The sequence below is a fragment of the Lethenteron reissneri genome, chromosome 22, assembly GCF_015708825.2.
Source record: "Lethenteron reissneri isolate LAM-NWPU_2019-01 chromosome 22, ASM1570882v1, whole genome shotgun sequence".
NCBI lineage: Eukaryota > Metazoa > Chordata > Hyperoartia > Petromyzontiformes > Petromyzontidae > Lethenteron > Lethenteron reissneri.
The window spans coordinates 9,403,896-9,421,149 of record NC_083800.1 but is presented as its reverse complement, the minus strand read 5'-3'; positions in this window follow the sequence as shown (position 1 = coordinate 9,421,149).

The window sequence follows — 17,254 nt, the reverse complement described above, 5'->3', positions numbered from 1 at the left end:
AAATATAATGCCTCGAGGTTAATGTATTCACAAACATAATATACGATGTTAGATTCGATTAAATTGTTGTACAAGTTTATATTAAGAAATATACACTTGCGTGATGATACAGGTTTAGTCATTGTGAATAAATTAATCATCACTAATCGTCAGTTTCTCAAGTGATTGTTCTTCCACAGTCCCTTTAAAAAATCAAACCAGAGCAGATTATATATTTACTGAAAATAGAATGAAGCTAAACTTTTTTGATCAAAATTTAATGTTTGGCTGCACGATAATTACATAATTCGTCATTTTGTTCCAATGTGTAAACTTACAGAAAGCATATTTGAACAGTAAAGCCAAATGAGATTGCATCTCTAATAAACACTTTCGGTTAAAAACTACCAATTGCATTTGATAGAAGAGAGCCAAAAAATAGACAGAAAAAAAATCAATCGTAATTGCAACTCCCTAAAACCTTCAATTTTGCTTTTCTAAATTACTAAGCAATCCACAATTCGCAAGCAATCCATTGCAACAAATTACATTTGTTCTGCAACACCCAGAAGTACAATTTCAAGTTGAGGCTTCAACAGAATGTGTTTACTCATACACATATGCCCTCGATGTATTACTTCCATGAGTATAAATAATAATTTCATAAAATTAGTTTGCATGAACTATCACTAATATATTTACATGCCGATATGGTCGCCTTTTTCCATTTCAAATGTATTCACCTGCAGACTACATGACTATTGGAGATGTTATTTTCACCTTCCCAATGTCAATGCAACTTCGTAGGCCCATTGCCAAGGCTGCGGATATATTTACCGGTGATGGCAGAAACAAACTTAAATATGCAAAGGACAATGTCAAAATGTGTAGACCTCAAAACCAGCAAAGCATACAATGTTAACGTTAAATGTTGCATTTTAAAAATGAGGACATATATTACAAATGCAATGAATCTATGCATGCCAAAGGCATGCCAAAGGCATGCATAGAGTCTAACGCACTGCCTTGGAATAGGAATTTTTTTGCAACCATAAGCATCTGTTAATATCGTGTTATACCCCAGCACTCACTTTATATGTTTAATAATCATAACGCTGAGTTTTGTATTAGACCCACGGATGAGACAGACTAAACACACATGCATGTGCAGACACAGGGTATGTTAATATTTTACGTGAACTAAATTATCCTTCAACTAAAATGTATGTTTTAAAAAATCAGAGCCGATTATATTTGTGTTGTTATTTATTATCAACCCCCTACCGAGCAGAGGAATGCACACGCTTCTCCCCATGCCATAAAGCAAGTGTGGAACCCCAGGGCAAGATGGGCACCCGAATTGATCGTCAAAGCTAATCGAACATCTTTGAGCTCTTTATATCAGCCTATAAACAGATCGCGTCTGCGGAATTAGCAGATATTGTCTTTTTTCGGGCACGTAAAGGGCCATGTCACAACACTGTGTACATCACAGCACGAACAATGTACTGTTAATTATTGTGCTCGACTGTCTTCCTATTGTTGAGCACACTGTGGGCCAGCAGCAACCTGAAGAAGCGGTAATCTAAAATAGTTGTCCCAGCAAGATTGGAAAATTGCTGATTATGGAGCAGTCAGGGAAAAGAGAGTGGAAAGTATTTAAAGCACTATATATATATATAAATCAGGCAAAAACGGTGATGAAAAAACCTTTCAGAATGTTACTGTCTAATCAATGGACTTTATTTGCAAAGAGACTATACACTACTTAATGATATTTGTTGTATCTCTCCATGAATTTAACGTCGATTATCTATATATATAAAATCGCAAATCTGTCTGTGTGTCGCCGGACCATACGCAGTTTCATTGGACGGCGGTTGCCCCTGCCAACGGGTAGCGACGCATTCGCTGCGGGGTGGACGCCATTTTTAATTCCCGTTAAAAATATGCGCATGCATTAACACGCGACTCTGAGGTAAATTCATCAAAGTTTCACGTCCTCTTCACTCCCCCCCCCCCCCACCCCAATGTGTGCAATTACTGTTATAGGGTCGGTAGATAATAAAATTATAGCGATTAGACAGTATTATTGTAGCGCGGGGGGGGGGGGGGAACGGCACCCGTACCCAGCCTCAGCCGGGTGGGCAATTTAGGCGAGGCCGGAGGCTCTGCACGGTACTAGGCCTCGACACCCCACCACACTATAGGCCGTACATATTACTGCACAGCGGCCGAGGAGATTGTGGCTGGGGGCAGGGGTAGCAGCCCATCTGTGTATATATGTAAGGTTATTAAGAAATATATTTTTCACCCGGGCAACGCTGGGTACTTATGCTAGTTATCATATGAAGAGAGTAGCACATACCAAGCAGTGTCGACATTCCAACGCTAGTTTTCAGTTGCCGATGGAGGCGAGTGTTGCCCAGTGCTTAATTGAGCATGGACATAATTGTACCAACAACCATGGTTCAATCCACTCCTGGATAAATGCCTCCCCAATCTGCCACCATCCCTTGCGATCCTGAATCGTAACAATCCACCGAGCACCTGCACGCGATCTAATTTCATTACTCCATCTGTATGGAGGACACATCCTCTCAGAGGATTTTTCCACTTCCTTGGCTGCCACTCCCATCACTAGTTGACCATCGTAATTCCAATTCAGTGCTTTCGTGTATTTGTGCTTTTTATGAACAAACAGATGAAGTTGAAAAGACTTATACGCCAAATAAGAAATGGATAATACGTATAAACTAAATCAAAACACAATCCCCTGCTTGACTAGGAAAACTGAAGAAGCAATCTCGTTTTGTAATCATAAGAATGCAATGTTTAGAATAAACAAAAGCGAGCATGCTCCCAAATACCAAATCTATTTCAGTTCCGCTTGACTACAAATACATAAAATAACATAGCCCTCTTGCTCCGATAAAGGAATGTTCAGCTTGAGCTACGGCAAATGATCCCATGATACTATTCACAATAATCGACCTTGGGAATTGTGGCAAAACTACTTTCCCCAGCGCCTGGAAAAGTAACACTCCACAATACATTAAAATGGACCCTCACCGAACAAACATTTCAACAATCTACTATGAGACTCTAAATACCCTTCACCCAACGTCAAAGACAAAAATAAGATATGCTGTGTTTATTGCTGAATCCAGAAAAGAGCATTATTTTTTTTTTATATCAGTAGCGTACCGAGTATCTACGATATTAGACAATCCCATTCGTCATCAGTTGTATTTGCAATATTAATTTCTTTAGAGTTTTACATTTTACGTATAGTATGTGCGAATGATTAGATAAATTACGACATAAATCTGCCATATCAACGAAAATACTGGCTGCATCTACCATGCTAGCCTTTACATAACCACGAACTACAGCACAGCATTTCTTATTCGCCATAGTCAAAATCACAGCAACATGCATATTGTGCTTGATTTTCTACTTGCATACGCATCTCCGCAAATCAATTTTTTTTTACCAATACAAATTGATGTATAGTATGAGTGGGGAGCTCAACAACATGGGACTTGCATGCATAAATTAGTAAACTGCTGGAATGTCCTATGATTCAACTGGCTCCCCACCATCAGAATGTGGAATTTTCACCGCGGACCCAGGGTGGCCTGAAAAACATGAGCGCCACGCAACACTGATTGGAGCAACGAGACACGGATTTATTTGGGGTATATTCAGGTTTGAATTTCAGCTGGAAAATGCCGATATTTGAGGTGGGCTGTGAGAGGTTGGGAAAGCCCCAAGGACACACATCTAACATCGCTGGGGCAGGTGGGGGGTTAGGATGGCAGTGCCTCGGTGATTAGTGCACTGCACTATTAACGCAGAAGCCTTCAATTTGATTCCCTGCCTCAACATAACAGCGCCAAGTAATATCTGAACTGGTCCTCTCCCTCCCCCCTCTAAAGCTCACCCAACCAGGTCTGACCAGCACGGTAAAGTATGGAAAACACATCCCCGTCACTGACATGTTTGGGGGAGGTCTTCATGAAGCAGTCAATTCACTAAAAGCTGGAACGTGAATAGATAACAGAGCATCTAATTTGTTCACAAAATTGGCTTTTGGTCCCCTTGTTTAAATATCAAGACAAAACTGTATCCACTTGCATTCTGTTTACCATCACAACCTCCCTTTATTCCACTTTGACATTGGTCAGGACCTTCCAAAGATGAAACGCTAATTGGTTGTAGATACGCGTTGTATGGTGACAGTGCAGCGAGTTGCCTGTAATGGGCTCATTTACATTTACAGCGATATATAGCAAGCATACTTCCTTCAGACAAACACGAATGATGATTGCATTCATCAAGATAACTCGGCAATTTTAATTCGAAAGGAAATAGTTAGCTACTGGCTGAATTAAGTTCTGAGAAGAGCAAATACTGGTAATGGGGCTCTTATATGAAGCTATGCGGGTGAATTGTCCATATCTCAAGCATATTTTTTTGTTAAAGACCTTGCACAGGCTGAGGAGAAACCGGGGTTAGGAGGCAGAGTTTGATCGAGAGCAATTAGGTTTTTTGTCTTTTTTAAGTGATTTAAAACATCAAGCTTTGCGGAGGAGGAATGAGTTGTTCGATAGGAAGGTGACGCCCTAGGCACGATGCCGTATGCGTCATTACAACATGTCCATGCGTGTGGGCATATGCCCAAGTACACAGATGGAAACGCGTGTGGTATTTGTAATGCCCCATGCTTCACACCCTTCCCCCATAGATGAAAAAGCATTGCACCGAGCCAAATACTGCTTTTGTGCATTAACATGATGATGAAGGTGGCAATGTGATTATAAGTGTGATGGATGATGATAGTGATGACACCGGTGCTGCTGTTGATGATGATATTGACGAGTGGCATGATATTGACGATTACGATAATGATATTGATGATTGCAATGATGATGATGGTGAAAACAAACACAAATAAGAATGCTGAAAAACAGAGTGAAACAATACGGATATCCAGAATAAATATCTCAATCAAGACCCAAGCATCGAGTCTCCTGACTTTGACATTCCTCTTTGAAGACACTGATGTAACCATTAACCACATCAGAACACCAACAGCCTGATGTGCACATCTCCTTCATGAATGGAAAATTAAAGACACAAGACACAGTGCAACTGTGGCCATGCAAACCAGACTCTATGGGCCAAAACATATTGAACCGCTGTAGTCTGCGTCCCTTTAAAAGGAGAATGAGCAAAACTATACGAAGCCCTCTCATGGCTAGCAGACCTCGACGCTCACATTTAGCTCCTAAATATATTGCCACGTACAAGACTAGAATACACAAAACAAAAAATACGCGTGAAAATGTATGCAAATAGCCGTATAGGCTGCAGAGGTACGTTTTTATTCGCAAACACCAGTTACAGCCATTGCAGCACAGGGGGTGGTGTGGTCAACCATTGCACCACCCCCCGATGCCTTTGTCTCCTCAGCACTTATGTTTGAAGAACACTAGGTACTCATTTCAGGACGAGTATTTATGAGAGGCCCGGGACATGTTCAGATACCACGTGCCACTGCTATGCGTGGTTGGGAATCGCACTAAGATCACTGGGTTCATATAGTGCAGTGCACAGTTACTCTACGGACGTGCATACGAGGTACGAAAAGTGCTGAAGCTAACATATATATGAAGTACATAAAGAAATCATGCTTACATTATTTTTCAACATAGTTACCCCCTCTTGCAACAATGCATTTTTCATATCGTTGCCATGGGTTTTCAATTCCCTCCAGATATAGATTTATTTTTCAGTCCATTCAAGCTCCCCTGTACAGCCTCTTTCAGCTTAACATCATCCATAAAAAACTCACATTCGCAGTGCAACCATAATGTAATCAATGTGTAAGGGCACAGCATTACACAGGAAGATCGGAATTGAATGGAAGACCCGAACACAAGGGAAGGAGAGAAAGGACGATATTTAGTGGCTCCAAATGCACAGTTGAAGAGGAAGGTTGAGGAGAGACTTGAAATCAGTGAGAGGGAGGACCATGCAGAGTGGGAATTCCACAGGGTGTGGATGTAGTGGCTAAAAGAGCATTCCAGTAGGTGGAAGTGGTGGTCATCCAATGGAAAGACTGGCCGCTGTAATGTGAATGTGCAATATTATTGAATTACTATCCATACACACATTACATCCTCAGCAAGACCCTCCTAGAAAGAGTAATCATTTAGATTCAAGGTATTCTTAAATAGTGGATATCATTGCTCAAGGGCACCTCAGGAATGCTCTCATTGATTTCATTATTTTCATTTGTATCATTATCCTATTCGAAAACTATAAAATCTTGTTTATCTTCATCACATTATCTTCAGTACAAAATCGCATGTCTAAATTTCTACAAACTGAGGTATGGTCGGATATTTGAACATATATACAAAAATGATAGTTACACCATTCACAATTACTGCACTGGGTGTGTATGGTTAATCGATTTCAAAATATTGTTACTTACCTTCAAGGCTTTAAATGACTTGGCTCCTCCATACTCAATTAACCCAGTGTCTGGCTATACCCCTGGTCACAATCTGCGATTGGCTGATGTGGATCTTTTGCGTATCCCCAACAACCAAATTGTGAACTCTGCATGACAGACCCTTCTGCTCCTCTACCCCTGGGTTGCAGAATGCCCTTCACTAAGAAATAGGCACTCTCTCTCTGGGTGTTTTAAAATCTCATCTTAAAACTCACCTGTTTAAGATGCCTGTTTTTAGGTAGCATTTAATCGTCTTTATTTTACTGTTCTCTTTGAGTTGACGCGTCAACTAAAATTAATATTATTATTAATTGTGAAAATTGGTTTTCCCCTTTTTTCTGGCAACAAAACAGGTGTTACGATGTTAAAACACCAAACTGAAACATTTAACAAGAAATCATGTCTGCATTAACCACAATACTTGTGGTCAAATGCAAACAAAAAACACACTGATAATATACGCATTGTCTTTGAAACTGATTGGTCCACACCAGAGACAGCTTTCTTTTGAGCCGAGTCTCAAACGGTGTTAGACCAGAAGACGCCAAAAGGCGTCATGGCAAAAGGATGATGGTTGGATTTCAGACGCTGTACTGTACATCCATTTCACTGCAACGGACCTAGGAGTGACAAATTGCCGTAGATTTGTGGTGGAGTTGTCACATCCACACAATGCTGCATTCAATGATAATATCCCCAAACAATGCCTGATGTGATTTTGCAAGTGTTTTAATCTTTAAGGATAATAATTTGCATTTATAAGGCACTTAAATTGCTCAGCGACTCAAAGTTAAGATCTCATCTCAATCTTCCCAATTCCATGCTGCTGTCTAGCCAGACAACACCAGCCGGCAATTTGACGTTAATTTGTCCATAGGGTGTGATGTTACTACCATGTTGTTTTTCACAATTAAGTAATTTCTGAGTACTTAATCAAGTTTGGCAATTTTACTTGGCTCTGTGCTACCTCCACCACTCTTAAACACACTTTTATCCATCACACGAGCAGGAAAATGACCGTGGAATGCAGCCCACCGATTGTGAAATCTGCTCTTTAGGATTTCCAATTCATATATTGGGGAATGTTTTCACATATATGGGCATAATTTCACCAAAACAAAGCAGAATGGTGGATAATGTTATACGTGAATTGGATCTGACTTTTTGGGGAGGTTGTCACTGATTTTTTTGTACAGTGGTGTGCATATAAACTGACAAATGGGCTTTAGCAAACCTGGGTGCCAAATGTATTGGATTGCAGCATTTGCCGAGGCTTGAAATGCTACAAAAGCATGAAAATATAATGCTACTCAACATGAGGTAATTGAGGAGACATAGGGTACATTTGAAAGACATGAAAAGCCACAGAGAGCCTTGCAATTCCATATGACATCTGCATACCATATTTCAAAGCAAAAAAAAACACAATCTGCTTAAAAATCAAACCCTAATTGAGTCCCCTGGGTGTACACATGCACTGAAAGGCAGGGTCTTATAATGAGTCTTGAGCGCTGTGTAACTCCTACAAATAACTTCTACAGTTAAATCTCGCTCGATATATTTACAATAAAAATCTAATGAAAGACAGCAATGCTTAAATAATGCTAGAATGTTAAGCTCTGTTATTCCCTAAGCGTTTTTTAAATGCACATTTTATTTGCAGTCTATTGATGTATTGCTCTGCTAAACATTGTATTCGTTAATGCATCATAAATCGTTCAAGTAAAATAGATGATGCATTTTGAAATGAACCATATTATTAGACAAAATTAAATTTGTATGTAACTCGTTATGTAATATCACGGAAGCAGTGGTAATGTAATAACCATACTGCAATGTTGTTTTACCAATGTAGGCGATTGTCAAAATTCATATATAATGACTTTAAAGGTCTAAAGAATACAGTTTAGTGTGGTCAACCTGGTAGTGCTTGCTAAACATCTTTTTGCTGTTAATAGCTGTCAACATATATTTGGCTTAGTGACTGCATATTGGTGAGCAAGCACAAGCCATGAAGCACTTCACTACCACCAGCACCATCATCATTCGAGAAAAAAAGTATTAGGCAACTCAAGAGGAATCCTTGATGTCACAATATTTCTGCTATTTCTTGAAAATAAATGTGCACACACCTCAATGAGCAAATTACCGGTGGAGCCGATGCATCGGAGAAGATGATCAGTTGACCGTCTCTACCACGTTGCAAGCAGGATGAACGAAAATGTGTAAAACACCCAACCAATTAAGCAAACCCGAACAATTGCAAATTCACATACATTAGCATTGCCCGGAAAAATACATATGAGGAGGTACAAAACAACAGATGTAGTTTTTATGACTTAGAAAACACCCTTGTTTGGCATTGTACATTTTGAAAAACATGTGCCCCTAAAGAGGAAGATTATGGATTTGTAGTTTTCGTGACTGCAAGGATAGCATACTCTTTGGTTCTTTGGTAAAGTTATTTTCACCTACGTGACTTTACCGAAAGAACCAAAGAGTATAGGAAGATTATGTTAAAGTGCAGTCCTGCAGCTTCTTGCTCACGCCACTGCTGGCAGAAGGGTTTCCCCACGACAGGGAGCCCTAGAGAGCAACGATTTTGGCCTTCCACAATGTATCCATCCAAACTTGACCCGCCGATCGACTAACCTTGGTGTACCCGTTTATACTGCTGGGTGGACAGAGGAGGATTTAAGAACCTTGCACGATTGTATCGTTAACTGGTAATTAGCATTCATAAATACAATTAATATCCTTATCGCCTATGCATTGCTCAAATTCTCCCAACTATAATGAGAATATAGCCATATTACCTTGTCATCTCATTCTCATGTTAAATTTAGTGGCTTTCTCTAATTGTTTAAATATTATTATGCAGACTGTTGGGTCACCATTTTAGTTTGTTTTAATTATGAATTTCATAATATTTGCCAACATCACACTTACGTGGTTTCAAACGATGAGCACAATTTTTCTGCAATTTCAAAATCCTAAATCAACAAAATTGTACACATGTAGACTCATGCGAGGAAACGGTAAATATAATGAAAATCACGAAAGCGACATGGCACTCAGGATCAGAATAACTCAAGTAATATATGTGCTCAAGTAATCAATGTATAAGTATAAGCTCAAGTAATCAATGTATAACTCAATTAATCAATGTAACTGCGGTAGCAGTTACATTGGGGAAACGAAACGACATGTCTCGGACTCTGCTCGCGAACACAAGGACGATCTGAAACACGGCAGAACCAATACCTCTGCCTTAGCTGACCATTGTTATAACGCTGTGGGCTCGCATGATATTGGTTTGTTCATGAAGCCATCCAGATATATAAACATAGACATAACTTCAGCCGAGAAGATGGATACAAATTGAACAATCATTGGAAGGATGTTATTAACCAGGTAATGCCTTAACTGGCTGTGGTTGTTTCCATCCTACCTGCCGTTTACTAGTACATTTTCATTTCATTACACCCCCCACCGTGTCCCACACTCAGCTTCCCACTTCTAGCCCCGCCCACTTCCCCCCCAGCCTCACGTCCTCTTCCCCTAGCACTCACGCAGCCCCCCCTACCCCACCCCCCTCTCTCTCTCTCCCGATTGCCTTTTGCCACGGCAGCTCTCTTGCCTACTTCAGCATTTTCTTGCTGTGGTTGTTCCACCTGATGAAGATTGCTTGTGTTGCGATCGAAACGTCGTGATTTATTTTATTTTATTTCTACCTACGTGACTTTACGGAAAGAACCAAAGAGTAATATGTGTGCCTTCTTTGGAATGAGTCCCTCCAATAAACCAAATTAACTGTCACCAAGCAATTGTCCAGCAATATCAGAGCAGTAATATTCGAGGAGTTTTTTGTTAATGCTGCCATGACAAGTTTCTTGCCGTCTAAAGCGATTCGACTTGAAAATGTGCAGCTGATACTGTGTCGAAAATAGCGCACCCCATTACTGAGCACATTTTGAAGATGATTGCATGAATAAAAGGAAGGAATGTTTTTAATGAGCTGCAGAACCTTTGGAGTTTCATTAGCATGTGTGTGCGTTGTTCTGGGTCCCAATATATATTGATATAGAGCACTGATGACAGGCAATGCATTGCACTTTTTATTCTGCGTACACATTCTTTTTCTTCAAATGGAAGATATTAAAACATTTACCCATTTAAATGTAAATTAAAGAGACAGATTTTAATTTTCAAATTAACTGAAAGATATTCTTGATTTATTGAATGTTTGGTGCCAACTCCTGACTTCCCACAACTGGAAGTAATGCTACAAAAAAGTATATCACTTACCCCAAATATAATTTACCTAAGCTTCCAACAAATTACTATTTGGAAGGATCACTGTCATTGGCATGATAATGGGAAAAGAGAGACAATTCCGATTTTAGATATCTTAAAATTCCACAAATTATCAGATATTTGCAGGTGCTCTCAAAGTTTAAGTTTTACGGAATTTAAATACACATTAAGAGTATCTAATTTTGTGCACTGCCAATAGTTTAAGTTAATTTAAAAAGGTCAAATTAATACTGATGTAGCATCGGATCGCGTACGCGCATGTGTAGCGCCGTAGATGGGCTGCACTTACCCGCAATGGCGGACAGTGCCCATCAGGGGCGGTACCTCGAGCCGGCGGTGAGGTCATTACGATCCCCAGCCTGGGATGGAGGGGGCTGCGGGGTGTCCTGTGATCCCCCGGGGCCCCCCTCCTGGAAAGGGGGCGTGGCCAGAGGCTGACACACTTGTGTATATAAAAGCCGGACCTCAACACAGGCTGGGGGCAGAGTTACGAAGACTGAAGACTGAAGACCAGCTAGACTAGGACCCTGGGACCTCGAGCCCGCTGCCCTTGTAAGGGCCGGGTCGAGCTTGGACCAGTGGTCAGACCCGTACCTTGGCTGGGTCGGGTCAGGATAGCCTCCCTAGTCAGGACCCTGGGACCTCGGGCCCGACGTCCTTCTCAGGGCCGGGCCGAGCTTGGACCAGTGGTTGGGACCCGTACCTTGGCTGGGTCGGGTCAGGTAGCCTCCCCTAGGACACAGATAGCTGGAGAGCTGGGAGCCAGCAGGGGGCAGTGTTTAGGTCACGATAGCCCAGAGGCCATACCTTCCTAGATAGGGGGTGTAAGGGAGTTGCTGTGGTTAGAAATAAACATACCGTGTTGCCTCTACCTCAACGTCTCCATAAAATAACCCACTACACTATTCTGCATCAGAATACCAAAGTTGACCATATTTGGGACACTATATACAACAGCTATTCTTTCTACAGAAATGCCAAATTCATACAATACATTAAAAACGTTGCTGCTGACTTCACCCGAGTGTAAGGTTAAATATATGCATAATACAGGTTTTTTGGATAGTTATATCACGTAAATATATACATTTGTCGTTAAACCCGCCACCACACATATCATATATTTATGCGATCTAACCCAAAAATAACCTGTATTAAGGAATGATATTGGTTGCAAAAGCCTATGTGTTAAACTGAAGGTTAAATATAATTGACATTTTCAATTTACCACTCACCCCCATAGCCACTTTTAGGCTACCTCGATTTCTGCAAGAAATTACCAAAGCACTGAATCTGCTCTGAATTTGGAATCATTTACAAAAAATAAAGCTTTGGTGTTCTACTTTCAAAGCCTAAATATATATTTCAAAACAATAACTAGACATTATAGAGTAAAATGGATACGGCCATCGCTAGCACATTGTACGAGCAATCCAGAGGTTGTCGGTTCACATCACTCTCCCAGGTGGGCAAAGTTTCTCAAATCCAAGTAAATAGTGCGTGCTACCACCTCTTCCAAGATGTCAGGCCAATGTGAAAGAGTCGACCAATATTGTCTGGAAGGCGCTTTCAAGCTCCGTATAGTGGAGCAATGGTTTGAACAAGTAATTTCAAAGCTGTATTTTAACCTTTACCTATTATTACAAAATGGTGGAGAGATTGCGCAGCAGTTAGTGCACTGCATTATAAACCTAAAGAACTTATTTGGATTCGTGGTTAGAGTTAACATCAGTTACGAGTCATTTATGAACTGGTCACAAATCTGCACTAATCAACATCGCGAAGTATGGTCAAAACAAACCGCAAGAACGACCTAGCATGGAGAGGCTTTCATCCAGAATTGATTGACAAATGGTGTGAATTATTAAAGTTCAAATGTACAAAATAATAGGTGTTCCTACATCTTAAAGGGCTCTCCTTTGTTTAAATACAAAACATGAACCAATCATTATATTATTATTAACAAGATTTAAGGTCAGGATCCCAGCACATAGAGGATGATTAATAAGGCCGAATATGAATGAGTTTAATTACAATTTTTTTTACAAAAAAGCATGCTGGTACTAGACATCTTATTTGGCCCATGTAGTGCAAAATACACGTTTGTTTTTCATGGTCAAAGTGAAATAGGAATCTCATCATTATGATCATTTCTGATATCCATCATCGCAAAGCTGAGTTGGCACTGAACAGAGCTGACACCTAATTTGAATGCGTATTTGTGCAGTCGTCAGTGAATGGGCTGAAGCAATCAAATGTTCTATACCTGACAAAATCTATTTAGACTTGACCTGTGACCTAAACCCATGGATGTCTCATTGGTGCTGGCTTAGTGCTTCAATGTGCTACATTAGATCAGTGCATCAAAAAAACCTATATTAGATTTAAGTTCTTCTATTACTGGATATGCTGCCATGGGGTTATGGTTAGCGCTCTGGACTTGCAATGCAATGCAAGTCAAGTCTATTTTTTTGTTTAAAACACGTGGTACCTTTCTGATAAAAATCTGCTCCTGAAAGTACCAATCCAGAGGTCGCCGGTTCCATCTCACAGTACAGATGGAGGGCTGAACTTTACGCGGACAACTTCTTCTTTTGCTGTCGTCAATTTATTTTATCAAACTCAGCACATTCCGCAACCAAGACTTCTGCACGTTCTCTGCTCGCTCGCCGCGCTCCGCTGGCCTCGCTCGCTCCGTTGCCTCCCTCTCTCTCTCCGTCTCTTTCTCCCCCGACTCTCCTCTCTGCTTCGCCCGTCTCGGCTTCGATCGTCTCTCTCTCCCTCGGCTTCTCCGTCTCACTCCGACTGTCTCTCCCTCTCGTCTCCGTCTCACTCCAACTGTTGCTCTCTCTCGGCTTCTCCGTCTCACTCCGACTGTCTCTCCCTCTCTCGCCTCCGTCTCACTCCAACTGTCGCTCTCTCTCGGCTTCTCCGTCTCACTCCGACTGTCTCTCTCTCTCTGTTCCCGTTCCACTGATAGCCTATCCTTTCTCTCATCTCTTCTTCTTCTCCTACTCCACTGCTACCCTATTCTATCTCTCATCTCTTCTTCTTCTCCATCTCTACTGCTAATCTATTCTTCTTCTTCTGCTCCGACCGTCTCCGTCCAGCTAACAGCACAACTCCCCGTCTCACTGTCACGCTCCCGTATTTATCCCCATCCTCATTAAATTCCAATTAATTAACTGGCGTCCCCCCCAACGCCCCGCGCCCGCGTACCCCGCCGCGACCTGCTCCAATCCCCAGACTTGTTGGCGCCACCTTGTCCCTGACAACAACAACCGGCCAATCAGTGTCTTGCATCCCATAATTACCTAACGAGCCATCTCTCTCCGGCCGTTGTCCCCCAGCAACACCTGCTTGTCCTGATACGACCCCACTGTCCATAGCCCACACGTGTTTACAATTTCCCCCCTTGGCGCGCGTTAATCCACTACACAGAGATTGAAACAACAGGGCAAGTTGCTTAAATCGCCCCCCCACCTCTATCCACCAAGCAGTATACATGTGTAGTGAGTCATTCAGAGACACTATTTAGGAGGCAACAACGTTTATTTTACACTTTATACAACACCGTTACACACGAGACTAAATACACCTATCTCTCACTATTGTTACACATAAGACCACAATACACCTATTTCTCTCGCATACCAGATAACGATGATCGGGTTAGAGCAGCCAACGTGCTGCTTGACTCACAGTATCAAAGACGGACACGAAGACGTAGCACTTAGGTTACACTTCACCTGCAGACAGCCCCGATATACGATCAGAGCTTCCCTTTTATCCTCCTCGGCGCGGCCTGTCTCCACCCTCGGCTGCGCCTACCTCTGCAATATTCCCGACGGTTCCAGGCTCCATCACACCTGTTCCTCTCTGGCTTCGCCCTTAACCACGCCCCCTTCGGGAACCCTACAGACGTTTCTCAGCTACAGTACTCTTCCTGTGTCCCCTCATTCACCTTTGGCCCACATTCCTCACCCCGGCCCATCACGTGCTTAACCCAGTGCCGGGTTGACTCATCCCCACATGCCCCCTACCGTCAGCCGCCTCCACCACATTCCCCCAGTGACTGACTCTGTGGCGATTACCTGTGGCGCTGGCGGAGGCTGCTATCCCCTACTCTGCCGGTAGGACTCATCTGGCTTCCTTCTGCTAGCACCAAGTACCATGCCCCTAGTGACCCACTCTATGGTACTGCACGGTGTGTTAGCCTCTGCGCCCATTTCTATGTCACTTGGCGCTACGCACCGTAATGATCCATTTAACATCACTACACATGAGTATGTATGTAGAACTTCTTTCGCACGGTACATAGCCAACTATGCTAATTAGAGGTGTGGGGAGAAGGACAACAAACTACACACAAAGTACAGTGAAGTTAGTCGATGGGCAGGTCTCGTGTGGTGGGATGAAGTCTGGGTACTCCTACCTCTTCCAAGATGTTTGCTCAGCATGGAAGAGATCTCTAGGTGCCCTCTAAGGCTCTATCTGGTGGAGGCCCTACCACCAGCAGTGCTGTGAGCAACCAATTACATGGCTACACCTTTACCTTTCTATCTATTACTATTTATCCATGACTTTGGCTTATCTTTATGTAAAAAAAATGCGATAAAGTTTGCACTAAGTAATATAACAGCAGTGACCTGAGGATGGCCAGTTTCAAAATTTGCTTCTGCCAAGATTCAACTCAATAAAATGAAGGCCATTTGAGAGCAGCCACCCATAAAGCTGCTTCACAGAGAGCAGTCAGCAGTAAACATTGAACACAATGCAATAAAAGCAGAGCAAGCAACAGATCTACTTAACCCAGTCAATTTTAAAGAGGCTAAAAACTTTGAGATATTTTATATACAGTACTCAATTTTAAGCCAGAAGGGAAACTTTTTTCATTGCAAATAAAGCATTTATTGATTGATGGGGTTTTTTACTGCAGGGTGCTTTAGTGTTTACAAAAAAAATCTCCAAAACAGTTTTCAAACATGACAATACATTAATTATCGGTTCCAGAGGCCATCATGTCAAGAGGACAATATGGTCAATGTCATAGATGCCCCTCGAACATTTCCCTCAGTTCTTAACATAACATAATAATACATATGGAGTGAGTTCAACTGAGTCGCAGACACACTTCTTGGAGGCAACACATTTATTAAAACCAACACATGAGGTACTTCTCCTTAACGCATTCATAACCGATGGCGGTGGACCACCAGGCAAACTACACTAATTACACAGGGGTCGGCACTGCACACAGAGTGTTACACAGTGACATCCGCGATGTCACTACATCACCTCCCCCCCCCCGCCGCCTTTGTAGCACTCAGCCGTCCCGGCTGTCAACTTTCCCTTTAAAACGAACACAGTAACAAAGCAAATGAGTGAGTAAAAAGTGAGTAAAACCCCTGTGTGCCTCAACAATAACAATAAACAAATAAATACCCAAGCCCACCTTTACAATATATACACTATTTACAAATGTACAGTAACAAATGGGGAAAAGGGTGGAAGTACAGAACAACAACACGAGAGTTAAAAATGCAGTAAAATGCGAACGCTCGGAACCCCCTCCATTACCAACCTCTCCCACCCTCACCGTGTAACAACACCCACAAGCACAATAAAGGCTAGGTTCAGCCAATAACCGATACAGCTTGCCGAGTGTGACAACCAACTGACGGAGTGGGAGCGTGTGTGTATGGGGATTACGAAAACCGAAGAGTCTTTGATCGAGTCCGTGTGGCCGGGCCCCCAGGGGAGGTGGGCTCACTCTCCCTGGAGGTCCTGGGGGAATATGCAAATGTCCCGTCGAACCCAGCTCCTCACGAAGGAAATGTCGACCGGGTGGACGGGTTCTCCTCTCTCGAAACCAGTGGCAATGGCGCAGGTGGCTGCTTGGGGGACGTTAGGCGCGCGGCACCTGAGGAAGGGATCACATGACTCCGCTGAGGAACAACCTCAGCGGGAACACACCTCAGCTCACCGGACACATCTGACACTCGGCTCCTGCGGTGATGGGGTTGGAACAAACTCACGCGGATCAATGAAAGGCTTGAGGAGTGATGGATGTACAAACCATCTCCACCGACCCAAAAGAATCTGAACACACTGTGGTCGAACGACCCAATCACATCAACCGGCCCCCTCCATGGTTTAAACAATTTGGGCGATGTTCCCACCGGTACCTGTGGACAGTGCCACTAGGCTCTGTCCTCTGGCGCCCACTCGTGTGTGGAAGTACGGGAACCCCTCAGCCGCTCATTTGCCAATTGGCGCGAATTGGAATTTTCCCTGGAAGCCTCCGAAATTTTTTATTTAGCCTTGTTTGGCACGGCTCATAATTGGACATCAATCGGGGGGTCGTGTTCTCTCCTGTACATTAAAAAAAAGGTGAGTAGCCGGTGGATGTGTGAGGAGCCATCCTATAGG